The sequence below is a fragment of the Sturnira hondurensis genome, unplaced genomic scaffold (genome assembly GCF_014824575.4).
Source record: "Sturnira hondurensis isolate 20B ecotype Veracruz unplaced genomic scaffold, ASM1482457v3 Scaffold0004136, whole genome shotgun sequence".
Lineage (NCBI taxonomy): Eukaryota > Metazoa > Chordata > Mammalia > Chiroptera > Phyllostomidae > Sturnira > Sturnira hondurensis.
The window spans coordinates 36,214,402-36,224,439 of NW_028076767.1; the positions used below are offsets into that span (position 1 = coordinate 36,214,402).

The 10,038-nt window shown below is 35.6% G+C and overlaps 1 long non-coding RNA gene across 1 annotated transcript; it reads right to left on the bottom strand.

Annotated features, from left to right (window-relative positions):
* Nucleotides 1-3,834: 3,834 nt before the first annotated feature.
* On the bottom strand, nt 3,835-9,353 carry LOC118985930 (uncharacterized). Its single transcript, XR_005066235.1, has 3 exons — nt 9,344-9,353; nt 5,207-5,211; nt 3,835-3,885 (listed from the first exon to the last, which is right to left on the bottom strand). It is a non-coding gene; the product is annotated as an uncharacterized LOC118985930 (long non-coding RNA).
* Between the last annotated feature and the right edge of the window lie 685 nt (nt 9,354-10,038).

The following is a 10,038-nucleotide window of genomic DNA, read 5'->3' on the forward strand; positions in this document are numbered from 1 at the left end:
AATTAGGAATGGATGCTGCAGAGTGAATTGACTATACAAGTCCAACAAGTTAGAAAGGAAAAATATAGAGGATCTGAGTAATTTATTTAACTTGGTTAATTTTAACAGTCCTATGCTTGTATGTGTACTCATTACTATATATCTGGGATGATCTAGAAGTGCTCAACACATTTCAAAATTTAGAATTTATACAGGTCATTTTTTTAAACCATAGGTCAATAAAACTCAATATTGACAACAAATGATATAATCCCAGATGATGTAAAGTTATTCTTTTAAAAATATGTTGGGTTAAAAATTCAAAATGCAAATTATAGATTATTCAGACTATGTGTGCTGTGATAATCTGGTTATGCAGTAACAACAGCCAAGGGCTAGGTGACAGGAATACAGACTTTCATTTTCTCTTTTGCTGACCAGCTCTGTAACTTCAAGTATGCAGCCTAACTCTTCTAACCTCATTTGTTTTTGTACTTTAAACTTTGTTGGCTTAGAAATAAAAAAGTTTTAAAATATATTCCAATAATTACCTACCTACCTATGTCATATATATATATATATATATATATATATATATATACACACACACACACACATATATAGCATCTTTGTGTATGCTATTGTTATTTTCAAACTAATTTAATTTTGTTAATACTGAAATTACCAGTTGTCATAACTTCTAAAATCAGGTACAATAGCAGTAACCAGAATTTTATTTTCTGTATGTTTATTATCTTAAGATAGCCATATTTTTATACCACACATACAAAACATACTCCATTATTTGGACTAGTGTGAAGAACAGGGAACAAATACTGAGCCAGTTGTCTTATTTTTTTTTTAATGCAGACTGATCAACGTTGCAAATGTTTATCAGTATATATGGAAGCCTGCTCATTTGTTTCAAAGTAGAGAGATTTTACCACAAAGTTCTCCAAAATAACTCACTTGACACTATCTTTGATATCCCAAAAATGTACCTGGAAAATCTGTTGGCAACAACTAAACACTGGTACAAATATTATATTTTATCTCTCAGACAAACCACTTGATTTTTTTTCATGAAATTGTGTTAATAAGTCTGGTCCTTCAGAACTTCATCAATTTGAGAAATTTAAAATACAAATGTGTCACTGATCAATAGTACCCAAAATTACATTTGGTTATAAATATTTGTGGTATATTACAAAGAATACTGTTGAAGTCAGCTCTATGGAAACTCAGTGCTTTCGAAACCTCAAATCTATCTGCTAAATGTGCCAATAGCCATTGAATTTTTTTTCATTTTTGAAAATTTGAAAATTTGTGTTATTCCTACTATACTAAAATTTTGGAAACTATGAACATTCGTGCTTAGATACAGTCAAGTAGAATTTCCTTTTACAAGCAGCTATCCTCATTGTGGGTCAAAAGGGCTTTATAACCAGCGTTCATATTCATACAATGCAAAAAAATAATCTCACATTTAACAGACAATTTTTTTGTATTATGGAGTTCCTTGATGATGAGGTTAAGGCGATTTTATAGGTGGATGAACATAGTTTTGAAGGTCTATGATCGGAGATGAACAATTCAGTGCATCCCCCAAATCATAAAACAGAGACTTGCTGGGCCAATATTACATCGCTTCTAACCATCACCCACCCTTTTCTCTGCCACATTTCAGCACTCACAGTAAAGAACGTTCATGCAGCTTCAACGACTGTAAAAAGTTCCAAGTGTTAAGAAGACCCTTTTTTTTCTCACGATAGTTTTAGGCACAATTGAGCATAAATGAAGATTAAGCATAAATTTACCTCATAGAGGCCAATAGAGAATGAGGACAATAATTTAATCTTTGGAAAACTGGAAATTGGATATGCTTAAGTCTTCTGGTCAGTATTGGCTATGTATTTGGATAAGGAAGTATACTATAATATCATTCCAATTTCCTGTCCAAATAATGTTTGGGCAAAGTACTCAGAATGCAAGGTTTCATAAGATTTTCTAAAATCATGTGCTTTTTTTCCCCTAAAAATTAAAAATGTTATTTTTGTTTAAAAAATTTAAACAAGTTTTCACAGCCTTTAAAGATTGCTGGTATGTTTTATTACCATTTCATCTCTTATACTGCACTGAATTTTCCTTTCTAAAAAACATCAATAAAATAATTAAAATACACTTATAATTTTTATTTAAATCAGAGACCACATGGTATCACTGCTCAATATTTATAAACATAAAAGTTATTGCAAAAATTTAACTCTTTGTAATACATATAAATCTAGATTTGAAGTAATCATTTTTTACAAAGATTTTCAAAACGCTGTCAGAATCTCACTTGCAGATCAATAAATGTCACGCATTAACTGGAGTACAGAATGTTCTAGATACCCAGCTATCTCTGAAACTCAACTGAAGTTTAACTTCTATATACTCCTGTTTCTGCAGCATAACACCTCACATCACTTTACGATACCACAGGACAGCTTTGAATAACCCGACTTTGACAGTGCCCTCACTTCCCTCCTGCTGATACATGTTGACTCAAGTTACAGATGAAACCTCAGATGTAAAACAATGGACTTTGTGATTTTCAATGTTAGCTATTAGAAAAGCACAGTTTACCTCTTCTTCTTTTAAAGTGTAACTTAAAACCAATGAAAAGAACAGATCAAATTGAAAAGTTTATCAGTTCTGACAAATGTATATACACCAGTGCAACCCAATCCCCTATCAAAATATAAAACATATTCACCACGCCAGAGAGTTCCCAATCTACAGCACCATTCTCCTCCCCACTCTACCACTGCCAGAAGCAGCCCTGTTCTCTATCACCATAGATGCATTTGGCCTGTTTTAAAACTTCATGTGAAGTATGTAATCTTTCGTGTCTGGCTTCATTCACTGAGCATGGTTTTGTTTAAGACTTAGCCATGTTTCCCCATGTGTCACTAGTTTATTTATTTTTACTGCTGAGCAATACTCAAGTGTATGAACACGCACAGTTTATTTATCCATTCTCTTGCTGATGGAACATAGGTTGTTTTCAGTTTGGGGCCATTATAAATGATGTTATACATACACTTGTGAAAAGCATTTTGTGGACATATGTTTTCACTTCCCCTTGACAAATACCTAGATGTTGAATTGATAGATAAGGAAGATGCTTGTTTAACATTTTTATGACTTTCAAAACATTTCCCAAAGGTTGCACCATTTACATGTTCAGTAAGAACATAAGAGACTTTTTTGGGGGTCCATATCCCTCCCCCTATTTGCTCTTGTAAATCTTTTTCATTTTAAAGATTCTAGTGAATGTGTACCATATCTAATTGTGATACTAGTTTTCATTTCCTGATGACTAATGATATTGAACAAATTTCCACATATTATTGGCCACACATATATCTTCTATAATAATATAATTATTCAAATCCCTTGATTACTTTTTTTAATCCTCAATTGAGGAGATATTTCTCTTTCACTGATTTTTTTTTCAAGACTTTATTTACTTATGTTTTGAGAGAGGGGAAGGGAGTGAGAAAGAGAGGGAGAGAAACATCACTGTGTGGTTGCCTCTTGCACGACCCCTACTGGAGATCTGGCCCACAACCTAGGCATGTGCCCTGACTGGGACTCAAACTGGTGACCTTTTGGTTCACAGGCCGGCACTCCACCCACTGAGCCATGCCAGCCAGAGCTCTTTCACTGATTTTACAGAGAATGGAAGAGGAAGTGAGAGAAACACATTGATGTGAGAGAAACATCGACTGGGTGCCTCCCACATGCACCCAGACTGGGGCTCAAACCCACAACCAAGGCCTGCACCTTGACCAGGAATCGAACCCTCAAACTTCTGGTGTATGGGAGGACACACCAACTAACTGAGCCACCCGGCCAGGGCTTGATGAGACAACTTTTAAATGAGTTGTCTCTTATTTTTACATTCATTTAAGACTATTTTTAGAGCACTTTTTTGCATATGAATGAATATCAGTTATCCTAGCACCATATGTTAAAGAGACTATCTTTTCTCCGTTGTTTTGCTTTTGCAGTTTTGTTGCCGATCAGTTGACTCCTGCATATTTGCATGGGCTTGTTTCTGGCCTCTGTATTTTGTTCCATTGTTGTGTTCATTGCCCCCCTCTTTTTGTTTCAATACCACAATGGTTGATTACTGTAGGTTTATAGTAAGTCTTGAACTTGGGTAGCTTCAGTACTCCAACTTCATTATTGAATATTGTGTTAGGTATATGGGCTCTTTTGCCTTTCCATATAAACTTCAGAATCAGTGTGTTGATACCCATATAACAGTGTACTGAGATTTTGATGGAGATTGCATTGAATCTATATAGATCAAGTTGGGAAGAACTGACATCTTGTGGGAAGAATGATAATGAGTCATTATGTACAGAAACATAGAATATCTCCATATTTATTCAGTTCCTTGATTTCATTCATCATAGTTCTGTAGTTTTTCTCATATACAACTTGTCCATATTTGTTAAGTTTATACCTAAGTATTTCATTTTGGGGGAGTGATAATATAAATGGTCTGGTGTTTTTAAGTTCGTTCTGTTGTTGATGGAAATGGGGCTCTTCCACAGTCACAAGGAAAACATTCTGGGAGACCCGTGTATGGGATGACGTCTGATTGTAAGGGGTAGAAATAGAGGGCTGCCCCCAAGTCCCCGATGTCTCATCTCCATTTGTCCTGCTGTGAAAGGAGTTCAGCTTTGTCTTCATCAGGCCCAGAAATAGGGCCAGTGTACAGACATTTTGCATCGTTGCTTCAGTCCCTGTCTCTGTCTCCATGCATCTAGCTTAGTCTGTGTTCCCAGGCCCAAGCAGTCTGCTGTGGGCCCCCAGGGCTGCTGGGACTGCACGGCTGCTATGGAGAGAAAATGCACAAACAAGTGGGGCAAGTATATATTATGGAGAATGCACATGTGTGTGTGTGTGTGTGTGTGTGTGTGGGAGAGAGAGAGGGAGAGAGAGGGAGAGAGAGAGCACACTTTGTTAAGCTTGGGTTATACTATCTTGGACTTGGAAAAGATCAAGCACCCTTTCAAACTAACTAATCAACCTCCGGTCTTTCACGGGCTTCTGGTGGTTCCTCCTCCTAACCAACACATTTCCTAAATTTTTCAGACTTCTTTGTCCCTTATCCAATCTAATCCTTCCCCAAGCTATACAGGCAGGCCTTTAAGGTCACCATCATGACTCCTACTGTGCATGACTCATGGAAGAATCACCTCCCCCTTTGCCATTTTAGTTTCTACTGGGCAAGCACTTGGCAGAGAAGTTTCCCCTTTGTTGTTTTATCCCCCCCGCCCCGCCCCAGTAATCTCTGGGGAATGGACCAGGGGTTCCCTGGGGAGTATGCGAAGCTGTAGCTTCCTAATAACAGAGATCCAATATTGGATTCAGCTTCCCAATTTATTAGGCTTCTTAATGTCCGATTCCCTTTTGCTCTTTTACTTTATTAATATCTAGCCACCTATGCTAACAATTCCACTTTGCCATTGTTGATATCTAGAGAAACAATAGACTTTCTTATATTAACCTCGTCTCCTGCAATTTTGCTATAATCACTTATTAGTTCTAGGAATTTGGGGGAGTTGGTTCTTTTGGATTTTCAACATAAATGGTCATTTTATCTGTGAAAGAAGAAAGTTTTATGTCTTCTTTCCCAATTTGTATAATGTTTATTTCCTTTTCTTGACTTTTCACAGTAGTTAAAATTTCCATCATGATATTGAAAAGGAGAGGTAAGAGAGGACATCCTTGCCTTGTACTTGATCTTAGTGGAAAGGCTTTTAGTCTTTCACCAATAGGTATGATGTTGGCTGTGGATTTTTGGTAGATAATCTTTATTAGGTTGGGAAAGTTCCCCTCTACTCCTAGTTTGCTGACAGTTTTTATCATGAAAGGGTGATGGAAAGTTTTTGTAAAGTTTTGAAAGTTTTTGTAAAGTTTTTTTTCTGTCTAATGATATGATTATCTGATTTTTCTTTTTAGTCTGTTGATGTGATAGATTACATTAATTGATTTGCAAATGTTGAATCAGACTTGCATACATACCAGGGATAAATCGCACTTGGTTGTGCTGTGGAATCTTTTTTTTTAGATTCAATTTGCTAATAATTCATTGAGGATTTTTGTATCTATATCCATGAGAGAGAGTGGTGTGTAGTTTTCTTATATTATAATATCTTTGTCTGCCTTGATGTTGGGATAATGCTGGCCTTATAGGGTGAGTTAAGAAGTATTCTCCCTCCTTCTATCTTCTAAAGATATTATAGATAATTGGTATAATTTCTTCCTTAAATGTCATAGAATTCAAAAGAGAACTCATCTTGGCCTGGTGCTTTTGGTTTCAAAGGCTATTAATTATTTATTGCATTTAATAGGTATATGCCTATTCTAACCATTCATTTCTTCTTATGTAAGTTTTGACATATTGAGTCTTTCAATGAATTGGTTGACTTTATCTAGGTTATCAAATTTGTGGTCTTATAAATTGTTCATAATATTCATTTCTAATCCTTCTAATTTTATGGGATCTGTAGTGATGCCCTACTTTTATTTCTGGTATTAGTAATTCATGTTCTCTCCATTTTTTTCTTAGTTAGCCTGGCTAGAGGCTTAATGGTTTTATTAATCATTTCAAAGAACAACATCTGCTTGGATTTGTTGTTTTCTGTACAATTTTTCTGTTATCAATTTCATTGATTTCTACTCTAATTCTTATTATTTCTTTAAATCTGCTTACTACAAATTTAACTTGTTCTTCTTTTTCTAGTTTTATGAGGTAGAAAGTTAAATTATTAGAGATTGTTTTGCTTTTCTAATACATATGTTCAATGCTATAAATTTTCTTCTAAACACTACTTTTGTCACATCTCACAAATTTTGATCCGTTGTATGATTTTCACTTAGTTCAAATTATTTTTAAAACTTCTCTTTAGATTTCTTTAATGCCCCATGTGTTATTTTGAAGTGTGCTGTTTAATCTCCACATATTTGGAGGTTTTTCAGTTAACTTTCTGTTACTGATTTCTGGTTTAATTCCACTATGGTCTGAGAGCAGACACGGTACAATTTCTTTTTTTTTTTTTAAGTTTTAAAATAAGTTTAAAATACGTTTCCATGGCCCAGAATATGTCTACCTTGTTGAATGTTCCATATGTGCTTAAAAATGTATATTCTACTCTTGATGGATGAAATAGTCCATATCTACTTGACTGATGCTGTTGTTAAGTTCAATGATGTCCTTACTGATTTTCTGGGTACTGCATCTGTGAAGAAAGGGGTATTGAAGTCTCCAACTGTGATAGTAGACTCAACTATTTCTCCTTGTAGTTCTGTCACTTTTTGCCTTTTGTAGTTTGACGTCTGTTAAGTATATACACATTAAGAATTATTATGTCTTCCTAGAAAACTGACTCTTCTGCCATTATGTAATGCTTTTCTTTATTCTGATAACTTCCCTTACTTTGAAGGCTGCTCTTTCTGATGTAATATAGCTTACTCCTGCTTTCTTTTGATTGTGTTAACATGACATATTTTTCTCCATTCATTTACTTTTAATCTACATGTACATTTTAAATGAAATTCTTTTTTTATAATGTATTTATTTATTTTATTTTTAGGCAGAGGAGAAGGGAAGGAGAAAGAGAGGGAGAGAAACATCAGTGTGTGGTTGCCTCTCGTGCATCCCCTGCCAGGGACCAGGCCGGCAACCGAGGCATCTGCCCTGACTGGGAATCAAACCGGCAATACTTTGGTTCTCAGGTTGGGGCTCAGTTCACTGAGCCACACCAGCCAGAGCTAAAATGAGATTCTTGTGGGTAACATATAGTTGGATAATTTTTAAATACATTCTGAGATATTATTTCCTTTAATCGGTGAATTTAGACCACTGACATTCAAAGTGATTATTGATAAGGTTGGGTTAGTATAAATCCTATTTGTTACTGTCTATTTGTTATCTTTGTTCTTTGTTCATATTTTTGTCTTCTACTTTTTCTGCCTTTCTTGGTTTTAATTGAGTATTTTATATGATTACATTTTCTTTCTTAGTGCATTAATTATACTTCTATTTTTACTTTTCAGAAGCTTTAATTGAATAGCAAACATGGTGGGCTAAGGAACAGTAGAGGCTAAACCTAGTTATATTTATGTCTAGAAAAGAGTGCATATCTCCTCTCTAACATTAGCATCATCCAATCTTTAAAGTGCCCTGAGTCTGTTTTTGTTGTTGTTGATTTACTTAGATTCAGTTCACCACAGGCTTCAAATGATTTGATGGCAGGAACAAATCTTTTGTTTATCAGAGCCTAGAGTCTGAGCACCTGAAGAATTTGTCTCAGGTTTTTGCCCCTTTCTCAGCTGTTAGCAGGCACTGCGCACCTACATCTCAGGAGGGGTTTCTCTTCTGCCTCCACCCCCAGCAGCAGGTAGTCACTATCTGCTCTCAGTGTAAGGCTTGCAGTGCCTGCTCAAATTCTTTGAATTCTTCCTCTGACTTCAGAAAGCCTGCTGTCCCTTCAGAAAGGATTTCTTTCAATTTTCTTGCTCTGACCTCCATCTTTTTTTAGGAATACTAGGTGAAAGCTCTTGGAGGTGGAGGTAAAGTCTATTTTTCTCCAAGGCTCCTGGGTATTCTAAATAATCACGATTCTCATATTCATCCTTCACAAATTTATCGCAAGGTCGACAATTTTCTTCTTGCACAAAAGCAGCTTCCTCCCATCCCTTGCTCTGCCAAGGATGGACGGAGCCACGCGTCTGTTCTTTCCTAGGAGGGATTCATTGGTTTCTGAATTTCAGTTCAGTAGTTTTCTTTACAATGTCATACTCAGTTAAAATATTTTGTTAAATGTATTGGGGTGACATTAGTTAATAAAATTATGTAGCTTTCAAGTGTATAATTCTATAATATATCACCTGCACATTGTAGTGTGTGTTCACCACCCAAAGTCAAGTCTCCTTCTGTAACCGTTCATCCCTCCATTCCACAGCCCCACTCTCCACATCCCAACTTTCACTCTGGTAATCTCCAGACTATTATCTGTGTCTGTGAAGTTTTTTTCTTAATCACTTCACCTTTGTCACCGACACCCCAACCTCAATCTCCTTTGACAGCTGTCAGTCTGTTCCCTGTATCTATGAGTCTGTTTCTATTTTGTTTGTTTGTTCATTAGATTCCACCTATAAGTGAAATCATATATTTGTCTTTCCTAACTACCTTATTTCACTTAGCATAATACTCTCCAGGTCTATACATGCTGTCATAAAAGGTACGATTTCCTTCTTTTTTATGGCCATGGAGTATTCCATTCTGTAAATGTACCACAGCTTTTTTATTCACTCATTTACTGGTGGGCACTTACGCTGCTTCCAAGTCTTGGCTGTAAATAATGTTTCAAAAAATAGGGGTGCACCCTGGCTGGCGTAGCTCAGTGGACTGAGCGCGGGCCTGCGAACCAGACGATCGCGGTTCGATTCCCAGTCAGGGCACATGCCTGGGTTGCAAACCGGTTCCTTGCAGGCTAACTACCAGCAGGGGATGCACAAAAAGGCAACCATACATTGATGTTTCTCTCCCTCTCTCCTTCCCCTCTAAAAATAAATAAATAAATAAATAAATAATCTTAAAAAAAATAGGGGTGCATATAGTCTTCCAAATGACTTACAACTTCACATTTCTAATGGGCTTTTTAAAAACATAATTTTGAAGGTTATCCAGCTTGTTCTCACTTTTAAGATGGATATGATGCTAACTAGAGGTGTTCTACATCTTAAGTAGAAGTGGAAGTAGTCTTAAAAATTTTTTACATAAAATATATGCTCAACTTAAACACTAATAATTTATTATGTTTATGATATACAATTTTAAAAGAAGCTTATATTTGGCTTTTATGTTATATATTTATCAATAACTAGTAAATATATGATACTCTCAATTAAATAACTTTTTCTTACTTGATCTCCTGAGTATTTGACCTTGACCAGAAGATGTTAAAAACTTTTCTCTCTGAATTTCATTAT